At 43.3% G+C, this 16,999-nt stretch overlaps 1 protein-coding gene and 1 non-coding gene across 6 annotated transcripts in view; one reads left to right on the top strand and one right to left on the bottom strand.

Annotated features, from left to right (window-relative positions):
* PHF20 (PHD finger protein 20) overlaps window positions 1–16,999 on the bottom strand; it is a 172,751-nt gene that overhangs the window by 141,307 nt on the left and 14,445 nt on the right. For 2 of the 5 annotated variants that reach the window (XM_025931715.2, XM_086702085.1), the window contains exon 1: window positions 6,049–6,174. The exons of 2 other annotated variants lie outside the window; for them this stretch is intronic. The gene's annotated coding sequence lies outside the window, so the exon portion shown is untranslated. Of the gene's footprint in view, window positions 1–2,239; window positions 2,343–6,048; window positions 6,175–16,999 lie in introns of those variants that run through there. One more of the 5 variants, XM_086702083.1, reaches the window with a different exon arrangement.
* Window positions 7,561–7,664, top strand: LOC112869727 (U6 spliceosomal RNA). Its single transcript, XR_015249628.1, has one exon. It is a non-coding gene; the product is annotated as a U6 spliceosomal RNA (small nuclear RNA).

Below are 16,999 nucleotides of genomic sequence, written 5' to 3'. Positions count from 1 at the left end.
GTGCTGACAACTCAGAGCCTGGAGCCTGCTTCAGATTCTGTGTCTCCCTCTCCCTCTGCCCCTCCCCTGCTCGTGCTCTGTCCTTCTCTGTCTCTTAAAAAATAAAGTAAAACGTTAAAAAAATTTTTTTTAAAAATCAGGTCTCTACTAAGACAAAAAGAGCTTGAAATTGTCACCTTAGATGCCTGGGAGTCAGCCTTTAAAATCCTAGAATTATGTTCCTGACATGGGATAAGTTCTCATCAAATCAAATCTTTTTTTTTTTTTAAGTTTATTTATTTTGACACATAGTGTGAGCAAGGAAGGGGCAGAGAGAGAGAGAAAGATAGAAAATCCCAAGCAGGCTCCACATTGCCAGCACACAGCCCAACTTAGGGTTCAAAACCATAAGCCTCAAGATCATGACCAAAGCCAAAACCAAGAGTCAGACGCTTAACTGAGCCACCCAGGCGCCCTCATTTTTTTCTTTTTTAATGTAAGGTCTATGCCTAGTGTGGGGCTAGAACTCACGACCCCGAGGTTAAGAGTCACATGCTCTACAAACTGAGCCAGCCAGGCATCCACAAACCACCATTTTAAATCCTTCCCCAAAGTCCATGGATCCACCACCTCCCTTTCATACAAACTGCCCTATTTATGCTCAGTGACTCACACCAGGCTCCTAAAATTTTATGGGATTTCTGCAAGCTTGTTACTTCCATTATTTGGTCAAAGAAAGCAAAGAACAGCTGGATACCTAGCCTAAGACCTAGCAAAGCTGTCACAGCATTATAAATTGGGGTTTCAATTTTCAGTAGGTTACCCTAAGTTAAGGTTAGTCAGTTAACAACCTATAAGGGGCAATTGCTGAGAGAGATGAATAAAACAGGAACATCCTCCCTTTCTCTGAGCTTACAATCCAACCAAGGAGGCTCTAACTAAGCACACATTTTGGTTAAAGAATGTTTATCACGAAAACTGTAAACTTCCCCCCAGTAGCTCCTAAAAAGGAATGGAGACTGGGGAGTTAGAGACAACCTTGAGCCCTGATTTCTAGGCAGTGTCAGCAACTGCCTTTGAAGATAATCAGGTGTTCTCAAAGAACTATTAGTTTTACTCACTGATGAAATTATTTGAAATCTAGATTACTTGTCATCCCCCTTAGCAAACTCTTGTCTGAGGTTTTATGGCTGAGTGTGTCATTAGGAAGAAAAGCACTTAGAAGTCATTTTTAAATAGTGTTTGGACTCAGGATACACTTTCAAATTACAGACAGGGAGTCTGAGCACCTTTCAAGTCCCGGAAGAAGTACCAGGTAGCTGATTCCCCACTGATATGCAAGACCTTTGGGAGAAGAGGACTAAAAGCATTACATCTCACTTTCCTCATACTCCAGCCAAAAGCAAACCGCCTGCTTCCCTTTTAAATTTCATTCTGCCTAGCCTGGTAATTGAAAGCAAAAAAGAAAGTTGGGGTGGGGAGGAGAAGAAAACACTTTTTAAATATATATCAGATAAGAGATATAAACATGGTTGTATGTAAACTACAAGACTCCCTCTTAGTGATTCAGGGACGTACCTAACGTTGAATGAACACTGAAGAACACTGAGAAGGTTAGGCAATTTTGAATGAAGTAAAGCATAGAACTGGCAGAGGACATGGAGGCAGAAGTATGCTGAAGTTGGGTGTGAGGACAAGCTGGCTGCCTAGGCTAGCAAAGAGGCAGTGGCAGGAGTGACTCGGACGAGGGAAGGATTGGCAGCCTGCCCAACAGAGCACGTGAAGGAAATCAGATCTAACAACATGCTCCCACAGACACTGGGTTTCTAAGCAAGGTACTAACAAAGACTCAGAGCAGGGTAAACCTTGGAGATAATCAGCCCCTCATTTTGCAAACGGGGAAAATGAGGCCCACTAGCATTAAGTGACTTGCCTCGGGTCTCACAGTGAGTGGAAGAGCTGGGACTAGAGCCAAATCCAGATCAAATCCGTTACTGAAGAGGATCTGACATTCATGTGAGGGATGAGAGGGAGGGGGAGGCACAGGACACAAAATAGTCTAGTCATTCAGGTTTGTCCTGATTAGGGCCCAGAACAGGATCATGCTGGAAAAGGCCATGACAGATGACAGCCAGGGAAATAGGTACAGATGACTTAAGACATTTAGGGAGGAAAAACCCACTAAAACTCAGAAATAGAGATGTTGGTACAAAAACAGAGAGAGCATCCCAAGCATAGAATCCCCATCAAAGAATGTCACCTTTCCACCAGCATTCCCCTTTGTGAAGTTCTCATACAGAGATAAGCCAGGAGCTTCTATCCAAGGTCCAGGCACCTGCCTTTCCCAGGCCAATTTCCAGAACCTAGAAAACCAAAAAGGACTCCTTGGAAATTCCAACACCTATCAGCCTGATAACCTGGGGTATCTCAGACTTCCTTCCAACCCATAGTAGGATGACAAGTGAGGAATTAGAGACACAAGATGGCTAACTACTATATAAGCTCTGAAGTATTTATTTACTAGAAGACTTCATGTCAAGAATGATGTTGACAACTAGAGCACCTGGCTGGGTCAGTCAGTAGAGCACTCACCCCTTGATCTCAGGGTTGTATATTTGAGCCTCACGTTGGGCACAAAGTTTACTTAAAAAAAAAAAAAAAATTAGAGGTGGCTGGGTGGCTCAGTTGGCTAATTGTCCGACTCTTGATTTTGGCTCAAGTCACAATCTCACGGTTCTCAAGATCGAGCCCCACAGACAGTGCAGAGCCTACTTGGGATTCTGTGTCTACCCCTCTCTCTGCCCCTCCCCTGCTTATTCTCTCTCTCTCAAAATAAATAAATAAACTTAAAAAAAAAAAAGAATTATGTTCACAATTAAGCAACAAATATTTAAGCATTTAAATTTGACAAAATACATAGAAATTCAAACTCCCAAAGAAATTTTAACCATGGTTTTAAAAGCTAAATGCTAGAATAACTGTAATTAAGTATAACTCCCTAGTCTTCAGAAGGGGACCATGGCCTTGTACAAACTTGAAGGGATGTGTCTGGATAAAGAGAAAGTGGAAAATAATACCCCAGCAAAAGGCTAACCACCACCTTTTTGTTCCCAGAGATCTCCATGGCTTTGTGTATAGAACCCCACTACTCCAAGTGTAGTTCAGTAACATTAGCATCACCTGGGAATTAGAAATGCAGATACTAAGGTCCCACCCTAACCTACTAGATAAAAATAAGCATGTTAGTAAGACCCTCCCCCCTAGACAATTTATGTGCACGTTCAAGTTTGAGAAGCACTGACGCAGAATACTTTAAAAATGCACCATATATAGCAGTACCAAAGTACCAAACAGGCATATAAAGAGACAAAATACCTGCTCACTTTCTGTAATCATATTTTATTGGGTACTGCTGAGACAGACCTCCAATGTTTTTTAATCAATTTGGTACTTACTAACGACCATATGATCTAAATGTGGCATACATTTCACTTCCTGAAATAAAACACCTTAGCTCTAGGGCCTTCATGAACATGAAATATGAAACAGCTTAGTTGTTCTGAAATACAATAATGGTTAATTTTATTCAAGTTCCAACATTGAGTTCAGAGCACTTCTCCACAAGCCCCATTAATTCCACAGGTTCCTGGGAGTATCATTAAATCCCCCAGCATCCCTAAGAAGCAGGTGCTTGGCAAACATCCAATCTCCAAATGAGATTCAGAAGGACCTGGTCCTGAAAATGCAGTACCTTCATTGCCTGACAGTGTAGCTTCTCAGGCCCAAACTCTCTCCCCCACTGAGGCCTCATACAGCTGCACACTCAAGTACTTCCCAAAAGGGAGAAAGGTCAGATGTATCATTATCCCATAAGCACTTGGGATTCCAGCTGTGGAGAAATTAATCCGGTTAGGGGTGCAGGCAGAGAAGCCCTGAATAAGATCTGGAAAGGCAGAGGGTAATACAAAAGAAAGAACCTACTGAGAGGCTTTTAAGAGACAAGAGGTCCCAGATACTTAGAGATTTTAAGGTAGGGACTGGGAACAAGGCTTGGCAGACATGTGAGAAAATGATGGGGGGAGATAAGTATCCATCCCCCACCTGCACCTCAGAGACAAGAACAAAAAGAGTGACGAAGAGATTCCTCCAAATGACCTCTTTTCTTGATAAAAGGAAGGAAGAAAGCCAAAGTCGGGAGGAAGCTTAATGAGCTGGAAGCAAGACTAGAAGAATCTCTTCAGATTTTTTTCCCAATATGGGGAAAAAAGCAAAGAAGAAAACAGTACCCATCTAACCAGAATCTTATAGGAAGCAAACTACCCAGATAATAAAGAGTCCTGTGAACAACCAAAGAAATGCGAAGGGATTCCTTTCCAGTTTAAACCCATGCTGGGGGGTAAGGCAGTCCTGGACCTGAGGCCACACCTCCCATATGAGTAGAAAAGGGAAAACCTCTAAAGACACCAGTAAGCAGAGCGGCGTCCAAAGAGAGTTAGGATTCAGAAAAATGCAGAAAATGGGATAAGGCGAACCAAGACAGAAGAGTTTCTGTTAGTAGAAAACAGAAAGATAAAAGATAAAGTAGACACACATGCAGGCACCCTTTAGGAGGGGGAATCTTCCCCTTAGGGGAGGGGAATTCAGGAGGTGTGACTATAGGAAGTGTGCTTAGAAAAAAGGCCACAGAAGCAGAGAAAGTGCTGTGCTGAAGAAAGATACGCATTCACCAAAGGAAGAGGAAATGGGTGCCTTGACCAACAGGGAGAGCACCTAAAAGGGAAATGGGGTTCCAAAGAGGAAAGGAAACTGAGGAATGAGAATGTCTTGGATAGCAGAAAAGCTAAAAGAACAGGAGGCATGCTCAAGAACCAAGGATCATGGCCGGGAAATGAGAGGACAGAAAAAATGTGTGCCCTCTGAGATTTAATAAGCATCAGGAAGGTGGCTGCACCCTGAGAACCGTGTAACCAAAAAGGGTGGACTCTGTACATCTTGAAGGCACAGGAAATAAATACACTTTCAGAATGAAAACCAATCTCTCCAGGAAATAAGGTAGTTCAATTTGAGGAACTCATGAAAATGGGTGCAACCCCAAGAATACAGTGACTAGAAAAAGCAGTGAATTCCTTTATTTGTGCAACTGCAAATATCTATCTTTAAACTTCAGGATTTGGATCGCAGACTCTGGAAATGAGGTGCACCCCCCACTTTTGAAGGGCTGGGGAAATGAAGTGGCCCCCAAATTTAAGAAATCTTGGAAAGCATATTGCAAGATCTGGGGCCTGGAGAACGGGATTCTTCCTTGGATTTATGGGAATATAGATATCCCCAAAACGTTGGTTGTTGGACCTCAGATCTGAGACTCAATCATGGGGCAAACCCCAAAATTTGAAATGGAGTGCGTATTCAGAATTGAGGCTCGGAGAAGGGAGTGTCCTCCCAGTTTGGGGGTGGGTGCTTGGGAAATGGGGTACATCCTCAGTTTGAGGGGCTTTGGAAATTAAGATAAAACCCCAGGGCTGGAGTTTAAGAAAGGGGGTGCACCACATTTTCTAAACTATAGAGAAAGGGGACACTCCCATAGTCAGGGGCTTGAGAAAGGGGTGTGCTCCCCAGAATAGGGTAAAAGATTCAATAAAAGAAAACGCGTTCCCAAAGCACAAGGCAACAGCAGAGGCTGGTGGTGGAGCTCTTGGGGGCCACAACAGCACAGGTTCCAGCCCTAGCCCTTACCCCCCACCCCCAACACGGCCCGCTCCGCGCCCCAAGCCCGCACCCCGCGGCCCAGCCCCCTCGGGCGGCGCTGATTGGCCGCGGCCGCCGTCATTCCCTAGGGCAGCCCTGGGGATTGGGCGCCGCTCGCACGCCCGCCACGCTCTCAACAGCGGTCCCGGGGCCTCCCTCCGGGCTGGGCAAGCGGGGCCGGGACGGGAGCGAGGCCGGGCAGGGAACCCGAGCAGCGGTGGAGGCCGTCACCGCTCCCGCTAGCACCGCGCGTACGGCGTGGGCCCGGCCCAACCCGGCCCCGGCCAGCCGGCTTCTCCTCGCCGCGCCTCGCCGCGAGCTCACCTCACAGCCCCGCTCCGGCTGCGCCGCTCCAGGACCAACCGACAGAAGGACTCTGCGTGCTGCGCACCACGTGACCCCCGGGACGCGCCCAGCGTATCCCCCGCCCCCCACACACTCGCACCATCGCCACCACCGAGTGACGCAGCGCCCCAGCTGCCCCGCCCTCGGCCCCGCCCCGCCCGATCCCCGTGGCGACGGCTCCGGCGGGCCACGCCCCCTGCCCTGACGCGCGGGAACCACGCTGGCGCCCGGATCCACAGCACGAAGTCCCCACTCACCCATAACCACTGAGGTTACACGAAGCCTGGGACTGGACGCTATGTATCACCTGTGAATAATGTCTCCTAAATGCGTCTCGAAGCTTCCCACTTTTCTCCATCCCATTGCCAACACTGCAGTCTAAACCACCTCTCTCTTAGATAATGGTGGTCCCCTCCATCGCATCACCCTTTTCCTTTACAATCTGTTCTTCACATACAGAGGTGGAAGCTTTTCAAAACTCAAGTATAATCACAGCCATCCCCGGCTCAAAGCCCGTTGCTCACTGTTCTTCGGATTGAAATCTTAATCTTCATGGTAGCCTATCAACCAGGCTTTTCAAAGTCTGAACCTAACCTACCTGTCTCACATTTTCTCACATCCCGCTTTCCAAACGTTCTCTGCTCAAGCCAGGTTGCTTGCCGCCTCGGGGTCTTTGCACTAATACCTTCTCTACTTCGCCTCATTAACTCCTAGGAAAGGATTCCAACTGCTGGTGTGGAGAGGACCTGTAGTTTGCCTCTGGGGAGCGAGATCAGAGTTGCAACCACACCAAAAGAGTATGAAATGTTTTCCCAAAGGAATTTGGGAAGTCCCAAGGAGAGGTGCTAAACAATTGTTATTTATGAGCCAATGAGGACTTTATTTTACATTGGAAAGACCAAGCAGCCAGATTGCACTTTGTAAAATGTAAGTCCGATTATGTCACTGTACTGCTTAAAACAACCAATCTGTCTATTCATCTGCATCCTTCATCCTTGCTCATCCTCTGGCCACACTGACTTTCTGTCAGTTTCTATGGCTCTTTCTAAGTTCTTTTCCAGCTCCTGGGTCATTGGATAAGCTGTTGCTTTTTGCAAAGCTGACTATTCATCATGCACGTCTCAGTTTATCATCTCCTCAATGAAACTCTCTTCGGCTACATTATCTAGAAGAGCTTCCCTCCATCACATGCCTGCCCCATGACAATTACTCTCTGCCTTATCACTGTTCATTTTCAACAAAGCACTTAACACAGTTTTAATTATTTCATTTGTTCTCTTGATTGTATTTGTCTATTTCGTAAATTAGAATTAGGGGCTGTCTTATATCAACTGAATTGTCAAACCTGACGAATAATAGATATTCAATGTGTATCTGTGGAAAGAATGAAAGGGAAAGAGAAGCCTATCAGGCTTGAAGAGGGCATTACTTTGGGGCAGAGGGCAGTGCTTAGGAAGAGGTTCTGGGAAACCAGGGACAAAAGCTTCAGTTGTGTTCACTTTGGCAGCACATATACAAAAATTATAACAATACTGAGATTAGTGTGGCCCCTGCCCAAGGATAGCATGCAAATTAGTGAAATATTCCATTGTAAACAAATTTTTTTCAGGAATCTGAGGACCAGAACCACCTGCATAAACTCAGCTAAGTGCTCCAATACAGCTAAGAAAGGACCTTCCCAGGATCTTCTTGGTTTAACATGAAATCATTCAAATGTTAGTGGCTGTTGTGGCATATGGAGAATTTATTGTCGCACAACCATAGTAATGTCAAGAATCCCAGACTCAATACTCCTGCATAAATACAACATGTTTCTTCACTTATTCAATATGTATGCATTGAGATCCACGCTTGAACTGGGCACCAAAGACACAGGGCAGAATGACATTTGGGCCCTACTCTCAAGGATCTCAAAGCCTGGAAAAGAAATCATCACAGTTTGGGGGCACCTGGGTGGCTCAGTCGGTTGAGTGTCCGACTCTCAGTTTCAGCTCAGGTCATGATCTCGCGGTTCATGGGTTTGAGCCCCACATCAGGCTCTGCACTGAGAGTGAGGAGCCTGCTTGGGATTCTCTCTCTCTGTCTCTCTCTTAGCCCTCCCCTGCTCACGCTCTCTGTCTTGAAATAAATACATAAACTTAAAAAAAAGTTTAAAAAAATCTTCACAATTTGTAAGTTAAAATTCTTAAAAAAAATTTTTTTAATGTTTATTTTTGAGAGACAGATTGACAGAGCGTGAGCGGGGAAGGGGCAGAGAGGGAGACACAGAATCTGAAGCAGGCTCCAGGCTCCCAGCTGTCAGCACAGAGTCCGACACAGGGCTCAAACTCACAAACTGTGAGATCATAATATGAGCCAAAGTCGGATGTTTGCCCGGCTGAGCCACCCAGGCACCCCTGTAAGTTAAAATTCTCTTTGACTGTTGCAAGTACAATCACTGACACTGTTGCCAACACAAGCAGAAGAGAACTATATTACAGAAATATTGAGGACAGGGCACCTGGGTGGCTCAGTACATTAAGCAGCTGGACTCTTGATTTTGGCTCAGGTCATGACCTCACAATCGTGAGATCAAACCCCACCTGGGGTTCTACACTGACAGCACGGAGCCTGGTTGGGATTCTCTCTCTACCCCTCCCCTGCTCACACATGCGCTCTCGCTCTCTCTAAATAAATAAATAAACTTAAAAAAAAAAGGATATCAAGGGCCTAGAGCATGGAGGAGGGGCAGGCTTGGAAAATCAGCAGACAGAAAAGGAGCTTCACCAAGAAGCAGCTGCTTCTGCCAGCAGCACTACACACCACAGCTGGGATTGAATCCTAACATCCTTTTGTCTTTGAGTCACTCACTTAAAAGGCAAAAAAAAAAAAAAAAAAAAATCTTGGCCAAGAGCCGCTGTTGATTGGTCAATCTCAGGTCACATGAATTAGTTCAAGCTGCCAGGGAAAGAGGAGAGGCCAATCTGCCCCTAAGGATATTCCCGCAAATTGGGGAGGGAGGGGAGAACTGATGCTGGCCAGGCAAAAATAACTTGATGCAGATATGAATAAAGTATCTTGAGAGTTAAACTCTTTCTGATTCCTGCAAAACCTGGTTTGCCAGCTTCTTCTAAACTGGATGTTCACTGGCTGCTAGTCACAGAACTCCATTTGCCAAATTCTGATCAAAAGCCTGGTCTTACCACTGCCTCCCTGGCAGCATCCATCTTTGGGCCTTAAGAACCTCTTCAGCATCTCACTAGTAGTTGGTCTCAACCTCCCAATTATTTCTTAGATCCTTTCTTCATACAAAATAGGCATTCAACTAATAGTTGTAATTAGTGAATAAGTGAATGAATGTAAAGCAGCCTCAATTCCACAGAGTAGAATCTCTCCTGCTAAGTATCTAACCAATTTAGAACCCCGACTTCAGCCTGTAAAATGACAGCTCCACAACAAAATTGTGCATACACCCAAAGTATACAGCAGCACAAGAGGCATTCAGTAGCTACACGGAAAGTCCTCTCACTCCGTAAGCATCTCTTCATTACTCTTCATTACTCTTCATTACTTTTCTTCTTAAATTGTCACATTTAGGTTAAATAGCATATGAGAAAATGTATTATAAACTGCAAAGCTCTATATAAATGATTTTCTGATTGCTTCCTTCCTAGATTCGTCATCACCTGGAGTATTCAAAATGTCCTTGACTAAAGAGAAGCAGAACTAAAGGCCTTAAGTGAGATAGGATATTCAATTAGAGAAAACTAATCTTTCTCAGCCTCTAGCTAGCAAACCTTTACACTCTGTCCTTATGCAACCCCAAGGTATTTACAATGAGTCTGTCTAGAGTAAAGGGGAAAACTAAAATAGAAATCAAGCCCCTTAGCTGTGACTCATACTGAACAGACCCCATATACTCAGAGCATCACCAAGCTTGAGCCTGTCAGTCTCCAGAGCAGGAACTGGGGCATGATATCTGCAGCACCCAGCTGAGTGTGAGAACTCAGGAAGCCGGAAACCACAGTCACAGCAGCATCTGAGAGGTCCAAGAACCTTCACAAGGCGCCAGGGGCCCAAGGGAAGCAAGTTGAGTCTTGGCCCTGGCCTGAGGTCTTCCAGTCTGGACCTGATGGAAAGTTCTTGAGCCTTAGTGCTCTCCAGGTGAGGGGGAGGAGAATTAAGTAGGAATTTCCAGCATTTTGCAAGATTATAAGAAGGGAGGGAGAAGAGGAAAAGGAGAGAACATTTTTTATTCTTGTCCTAGCTACTAAAAAGAGTGATAAAAATTCCCCTGGACCACTTCAAGGGACTATGTCCTGTTCAGCTCTGTACCTTGGGGACCCCAATACCTAGCACTGTTCCCTGTACTTTAAGCATACTTAATGCATATTTCTTGTGAGTTGAAACTCATGCCAATCAGAGATAAAGAGAAAGGGGGGAGGAGTTTAGCCCTAGGGACTAAAAGAATGGAATGGAGGTTTAAAAAGTTGATGAAATGAACAGTCTCTAAATCTGCTGGTGCTCCACTCCCCAAAAGTCTTATAATTTAATTTTAAATAGTTAATGGTTTGTCATATGGTTCAAATGCCAGAAACTATATAAAAGGTATACAATACAAAGTTCCCTCAAATTCCTGTCATTGGTCCTATTTCCACTGGTTAATCACTATTCTTACTTTCTTAGGAAGACTTTAAGGATTTCTTTTTTTTTTTTAATGCCACACAGGTTTTTTTTTTTTAAGTTTATTTAATTATTCTGAGAGAGAGAGAGAAAGCACAAGCAAGGGAGGTCAGAGAGAGAAGAAGAGAGAGTCCCAAACAGGCTGTCGGACACTTAACTGACTGAGCCACCCAGGTGCCCCCTTTCAGGATTTCTCTCTCTATATATATATGTATATAAATTCAAATATATTCTGACTCTTTTATTCAAAAGGAAGCATTTTTTTAAGATTTTTTTTTCTAAGTAATCTCTACACCAATGTGGGGCTTCAACTCACAATCCCAAGATCAAGAGACGTGATCTACTCACTGAGCTAGTCAGGGGCCCCCAAAAGGAAGCATTTATATATGTTGTCCTCCATCTTACTTTTTTTTTGCTAAACAAGGTTAGACACCCTAGAATACATTTTGTACAATGGCATAAAAATAATTTCCTCATTATCTTGTTTTACTTTATTGCTGCATAGTATTCCTTGTGTGGATGTACTATAATTTGCTTCATCAGTCCCTTATTGAAGGAAATTTGGGTTGCTTTCAATCTTGTGCAATTTATTTCTTTTTAAATGTTTATTTATTTTGAGAGAGAAAGCATGCACGTGTGAGTGGGAGAGGGGCAAAGAGAAAGGGAGAGACAGAATCCCAAGCAGGTTCTGAGCTGTCAGTGCAGAGCCTGATGCAGGGCTCAATCTCATGAACCATGAGATCATGACCTGAGCAGAAATCAAGAATCAGATGCTTAACTGACTGAGCCATCCAGGTACTTCCAATCTTTTGCAGTTTAAAAACAATGTTCCGGGGCGCCTGGGTGGCGCAGTCGGTTAAGCGTCCGACTTCAGCCAGGTCACGATCTTGCCGTCCTTGAGTTCGAGCCCTGCGTCGGGCTCTGGGCTGATGGCTCAGAGCCTGGAGCCTGTTTCCGATTCTGTGTCTCCCTCTCTCTCTGCCCCTCCCCCGTTCATGCTCTGTCTCTCTCTGTCCCAAAAATAAATAAACATTGAAAAAAAAATAAAATAAAAAATAAAAACAATGTTCCATTTACAAATTGTAAAGCACATGTGCACAGACAGAACTGTACTCTAAATTCTCAGAAATGGAACCTATGAGCCACAGCAATATATGCATTTATAACTTTGTTAGAGATTGCAATTTGCCCTCTATAGATTCCACAAAGATACATAACTCCACAGTTGCAAAATGTGTCACAAGTAATCTGTTACTTGCAATAATTAAAATCCAGCAATTTATTTATAGTTTAAGTGAAAGAAGCAGTTTTGAAATTATTCCCATTATCTTAGTCTCATTTACTTTCATTCCCGGTAAGGAAAGAAATGAGTAATGTTCTAGTTTCTACTTACAAATGTGTATAACACACTGCACAATTGTGTGTATCATATATGTCAATGTCACCCCCCCATGTGTCTTTAAAAGAGATATATCAGAAATTATCTTGATGATTTTGATGTAGAATAAAATATCCTTAAGCATGAAAGGACAAGCCATTAAGGAAAATATTATATATTGAACAACATTTAAAAATTCTATTCTGTCCACAAGTATAACATACATAAACAGATAGTTTCAGGTATGTAGGGAAATGAGACTGGGAATGGAGGCTAAGGAAGTGTAACTCAAACAAAGAGGGGCCATTCACTTTGTTTCCAATGTTCATAAACGATGCTGCATTAAGAAAAAGTGAAAAGGGGGTAAAAAAGAAAACCTACTTAAGATAGAACGTGGTTTTGGCTAAAATGAAGCCCAGTCTCGGGAGGATTAAAAAATTGATGATGAGGGTGCCTGGGTGGGTCAGTCGGTTGAGCGTCTAACTTTGGCTCAGATCATGATCTTGAGGTTCATGGGTTTGAGCCCCACGTTGGGCTCTGTCCTGACAGCTCAGAGCCTGGAACCTACTTCATATTCTGTGTCTCCCTCTCTCTCCGCCCTTCCCCCCATCATGCTCTGTCTCTCTGTCAAAAATAAATAAATATTTAAAAAAATTAATTCATGCTCTGTCTCTTTCTGTCTCAAAAATAAATAAACGTTAAATTTTTTTTTTTTTTTTTTTTAAAGGGGCGCCTGGATGGCTCAGTCGGCTGAGCGTCCGACTTCAGCTCAGGTCATGATCTCGCGGTCCATGAGTTCGAGCCCCGCGTCGGGCTCTGTGCTGACAGCTCAGAGCCTGGAGCCTGTTTCAGATTCTGTGTCTCCCTCTCTTTGACCCTCCCCCATTCATGCTCTCTGTCTCAAAAATAAATAAACGTTAAAAAAAATTTTTTTTTAATTATTTAAATGATGGTTTGGGGAGATATTTTATTTTTAAAAAGGGGGGGAGAGAAACAATGTTGCAACAAATAATTCTCTTAGTGGGGTGCCTGGGTGGCTCAATCAGTTGAGTTTCTGACTTTGGCTCAGGTCATAATCTCACAGCTTGTGAGTTTGAGTCCGAGTTGGGCTCTGTGCTGACAGCTCAAAGCCTGGTGACTACTTCAGACTCTGTCTCCCTCTCTCTGCCCCTCCCCTGCTCGCACTCTGTCTCTGTCTCTCTCTCCCAAAAACAAATAATAAAACATTAAAAATTTTTTTTAATTCTTAGTGATGATCATTCATTTCCAATTGTTTTAATTGCTATTTAAATTTCCAATTGTTTCCAATTGTTATAAACAATGTTTCATTAAACAGCCTTGTATATTCAATACAGGAGAAAAAGAGAAAAAGTGGAGTTGGGCTGGCTTAATGAAAATAGTGAACCAAGAATATGAGTATATCCTGAGTATATCCGTGTAATTATATGTATTTGAAGTTTAAAAAAAAAGTGATGAGGGGCGCCTGGGTGGCGCAGTCGGTTGAGCGTCCGACTTCAGCCAGGTCGCGATCTCGCGGTCCGTGAGTTCGAGCCCCGCATCAGGCTCTGGGCTGATGGCTCAGAGCCTGGAGCCTGTTTCCGATTCTGTGTCTCCCTCTCTCTCTGCTCCTCCCCCGTTCATGCTCTGTCTCTCTCTGTCCCAAAAATAAATAAACGTTGAAAAAAAAAATTAAAAAAAAAAAAAATAAATAAAAAAAAAGTGATGATGATGGTGGTGATGGTGAAGAACGTTAATAACTGACATTCTGCTGCCCAAATCCCACTGGATTTCTTCTTGCCTGCTTATTGACTCACTAAGACCCAAAAGCTCTCTTCACCTTCTTGTTGCCCCACACTTGTGCGTTTGAAATCTCACCTCTGTGACTTCACCCAACCCAGCACAGGCCATGGTTCCCTTGGGCCTAAAACCATATCTCACATCCAATCTTAATTCCAAATTCCAGGCTCTAAATAGCACTCTAAAAGTCACTGGGTGATAATTATGGAGAAACAGGTAGTTCCAGGTACTCTCACACCTTATTCCACTTTTTCTGCTCTTTGACTATATCATTGTCTTTTTTTTTTCCTTGCTTCTTCATAAACCCTTTTCAGGTCTTTATGCTTTTTTTAAAAGTTTACTTATTTGTTTAAGCAATCTCTACACCCAAAGTGGGGCTCAAACTCATGATCCCAAGATCAAGAGTCACATGCTCTTCTGACTAAGCCAGCCAGGCGCCTCTGGGTCTCTATACTTTTCAAAGGTTTATTTATCCTAGTTGCTAAATCATCATCCCTCCTCCTCCTTTTATTTTCAGGGGAGGCTTTTCATTGCAAGAGATAAAATAGAGGCAGAAACCTCTGCATACTTGGCTAAAGTAGAGACGAAAATTGCCATAAAAACCCAAATGACAAAACCTGACAATTACAAGAGAGTTGGATCCTGCCCACATTTAACTCTCCCTGCCCCAGAAGGCCTCTGTCCTCCCACCAGATGCCTTGGGGTAGGACCTCTGACTTTTCAAAGGCCAGATAGGGAAATAAAATTTATATTTATATTCCCTATAGATTTCCAATTTTTTCTTTCACTCCTACACACTCACCTTTGCCTATCTCTCCTTCCTATTGTACTTCAAATCTTTATCTTACCCCCTTTTTTTAATATGTATTTATTTAGGGTGCCTGGCTGGTTCAGTCAGAAGAGCATGCAACTCTTCATCTCAGGGTCTTGAGTTCCAGCCCCATGTTGGGGGAAGAGATTACTTAAACAAATAAAACTTCTTTTTTTTTTTTTTTTTTTTTAAGGGGCGCTGGGTGGCTCAGTCGGTTAAGTGTCTGACTTCGGCTCAGGTCATGATCTCACAGTTCCTGAGTTCAAGCCCAGTGTCAGGCTCTGCGATGACAGCTCAGAGACTGGAGTCTGCTTAGGATTCTGTGTCTCCCTCTCTGTGTTCCTCTCCTGCTCACGCACACACTCTCTCTCTCTCTCTTTAAAATAAATAAAAATTTTTAAAAATTAAAAAAAAAATTAAGATCTGTTTCAGGTGTGCCTGGATGGTTCAGTCGGTTTAGCACCCAACTCCAGCTCAGGTCATGATCTCACAGTTTGTGACTTCAAGGCCCACATTGGGCTCTCTGCTGTCAGCAGAGCTGGCTTCAGATCTTCTGTATCCCTTTCTCCCTGTCCCTCCCCTGCTCATGCACTCTCTCTCTCTGTAAAATAAATAAACATTAAAATAAATGAATAAAAATAAATGAATAAATAATAATCTTTCATATCCTCAGAATTTAAAATTGATAAGGGTGGGGACTTTGTTTTGTTTACTGCTATATCCCCAGTGCATGGAATAATGTCTAGCATGAAAGAGGTACTTAAAATTTCTCATGGATGGCAATATCAAACAATATTTTTGAAGTACTTCCATTATGCCCTCTATTCTAAGTTTCTTTACACATTTATTTTCTCACCTAATCTTTATAACAACCTTATAAGATTTAACAACTCTTTAAATGTGATGTCCCAAACTTTTCAGTGGCCTGTGAACAACTGAGAAAAAAATAACAGGTCGATTTTAAGCATGTGCAGATCTTTCTGTAGTGTAAATATTCACACTGGGGCTGATTTCAAACTACCAGTGTGAGATCAACTGGCTCCACAAATTCCTGGACATTTAATAATTGGTTCATGAGCTGGTACAAACCCTCCAGCACATCACTGGCTAGCAGAGCATGGAAGACCTTTCACAAATTAGTACTTATGTATCTTTCCAAAGAAATCGTCTCTGACTTTTCAACTCACCCACGCAATCGAATTGTACAGAATTCCTGTCTGTGTGAGAACATGCCCTGCTTGTCTATACTTAATTGTCATTGGGCAACGTGCTCTATATCTGAGAAGATCTTTCATCTTTCCTTTTTATATCCCAGCTTTACATTGACGCATCTCCAAAGCAACCCCAACCAATTCAACAAATATTTGTTAAACAACCAGTACATTCCAGGCAGGATGCTAGGAGCTGGGGGAGAGGGGAAGGATAGAGATAAAGGAGAAGCAGTCCATGTTCTCAGAGTAGCTCACAATCTTGTAGTAAAGGCAAGTGTGTAAGCTGGATTACAATCCAATAAGAGCAATAATGAGAGATTGATGGAGTCTAACAAGTGTAGGCAGGATAATGGCCAACTTCCTAGAGGATAAAACACGAACGTATTTAAGGACAGATATTTTCTAGGCATGGAGATACAGGCCATCTGAGACTTTACAAACAGATTAAAAAGTGGGGTAAGACAGATGATAGGGCATTCTGGATTCCTCTGTGCTCCCCAAACTGTCAGTGGGAAACCACTGCACTACATTATGGGAGAATCTCCAATAGGAAAATGATCAAAATCAATGAATAGATTATGAACACAGGACTTCAAAATAAAATCTTTTTTTTAAGTTTATTTTGAGAAAGAGAGAGAGAGCACAAGCAGGGGAATGGCAGAGAGAGAGGGAGAAAGAATCCCAAGCAGTTCCTGAACTATCAATGCAGAGACTCATGCAGGGCTCAAACCCACGACCTGTGAGATCATGACCTAAGCTGAAACCAAGAGCCAAAATTAAGATTCAGACGCTTAACTGACTGAGCGACCCAGGTGCCCCAAAATCCTTTTAAAAAATGGGGTGAGGGGCGCCTGGGTGGCGCAGTCGGTTAAGCGTCCGACTTCAACCAGGTCACGATCTCACAGTCCGTGAGTTCGAGCCCCGCGTCGGGCTCTGGGCTGATGGCTCAGAGCCTGGAGCCTGTTTCCGATTCTGTGTCTCCCTCTCTCTCTGCCCCTCGCCCATTCATGCTCTGTCTCTCTCTGTCCCAAAAATAAATAAACGTTGAAAAAAAAAATTTAAAAAAAAAAA

Source organism: Puma concolor, chromosome A3 (genome assembly GCF_028749965.1).
Source record: "Puma concolor isolate L17-30 chromosome A3, mPumCon1.1.hap2, whole genome shotgun sequence".
Lineage (NCBI taxonomy): Eukaryota > Metazoa > Chordata > Mammalia > Carnivora > Felidae > Puma > Puma concolor.
Note: the sequence above shows the minus strand (reverse complement) of the source record. Positions and strands in the feature narration are given on the sequence as shown.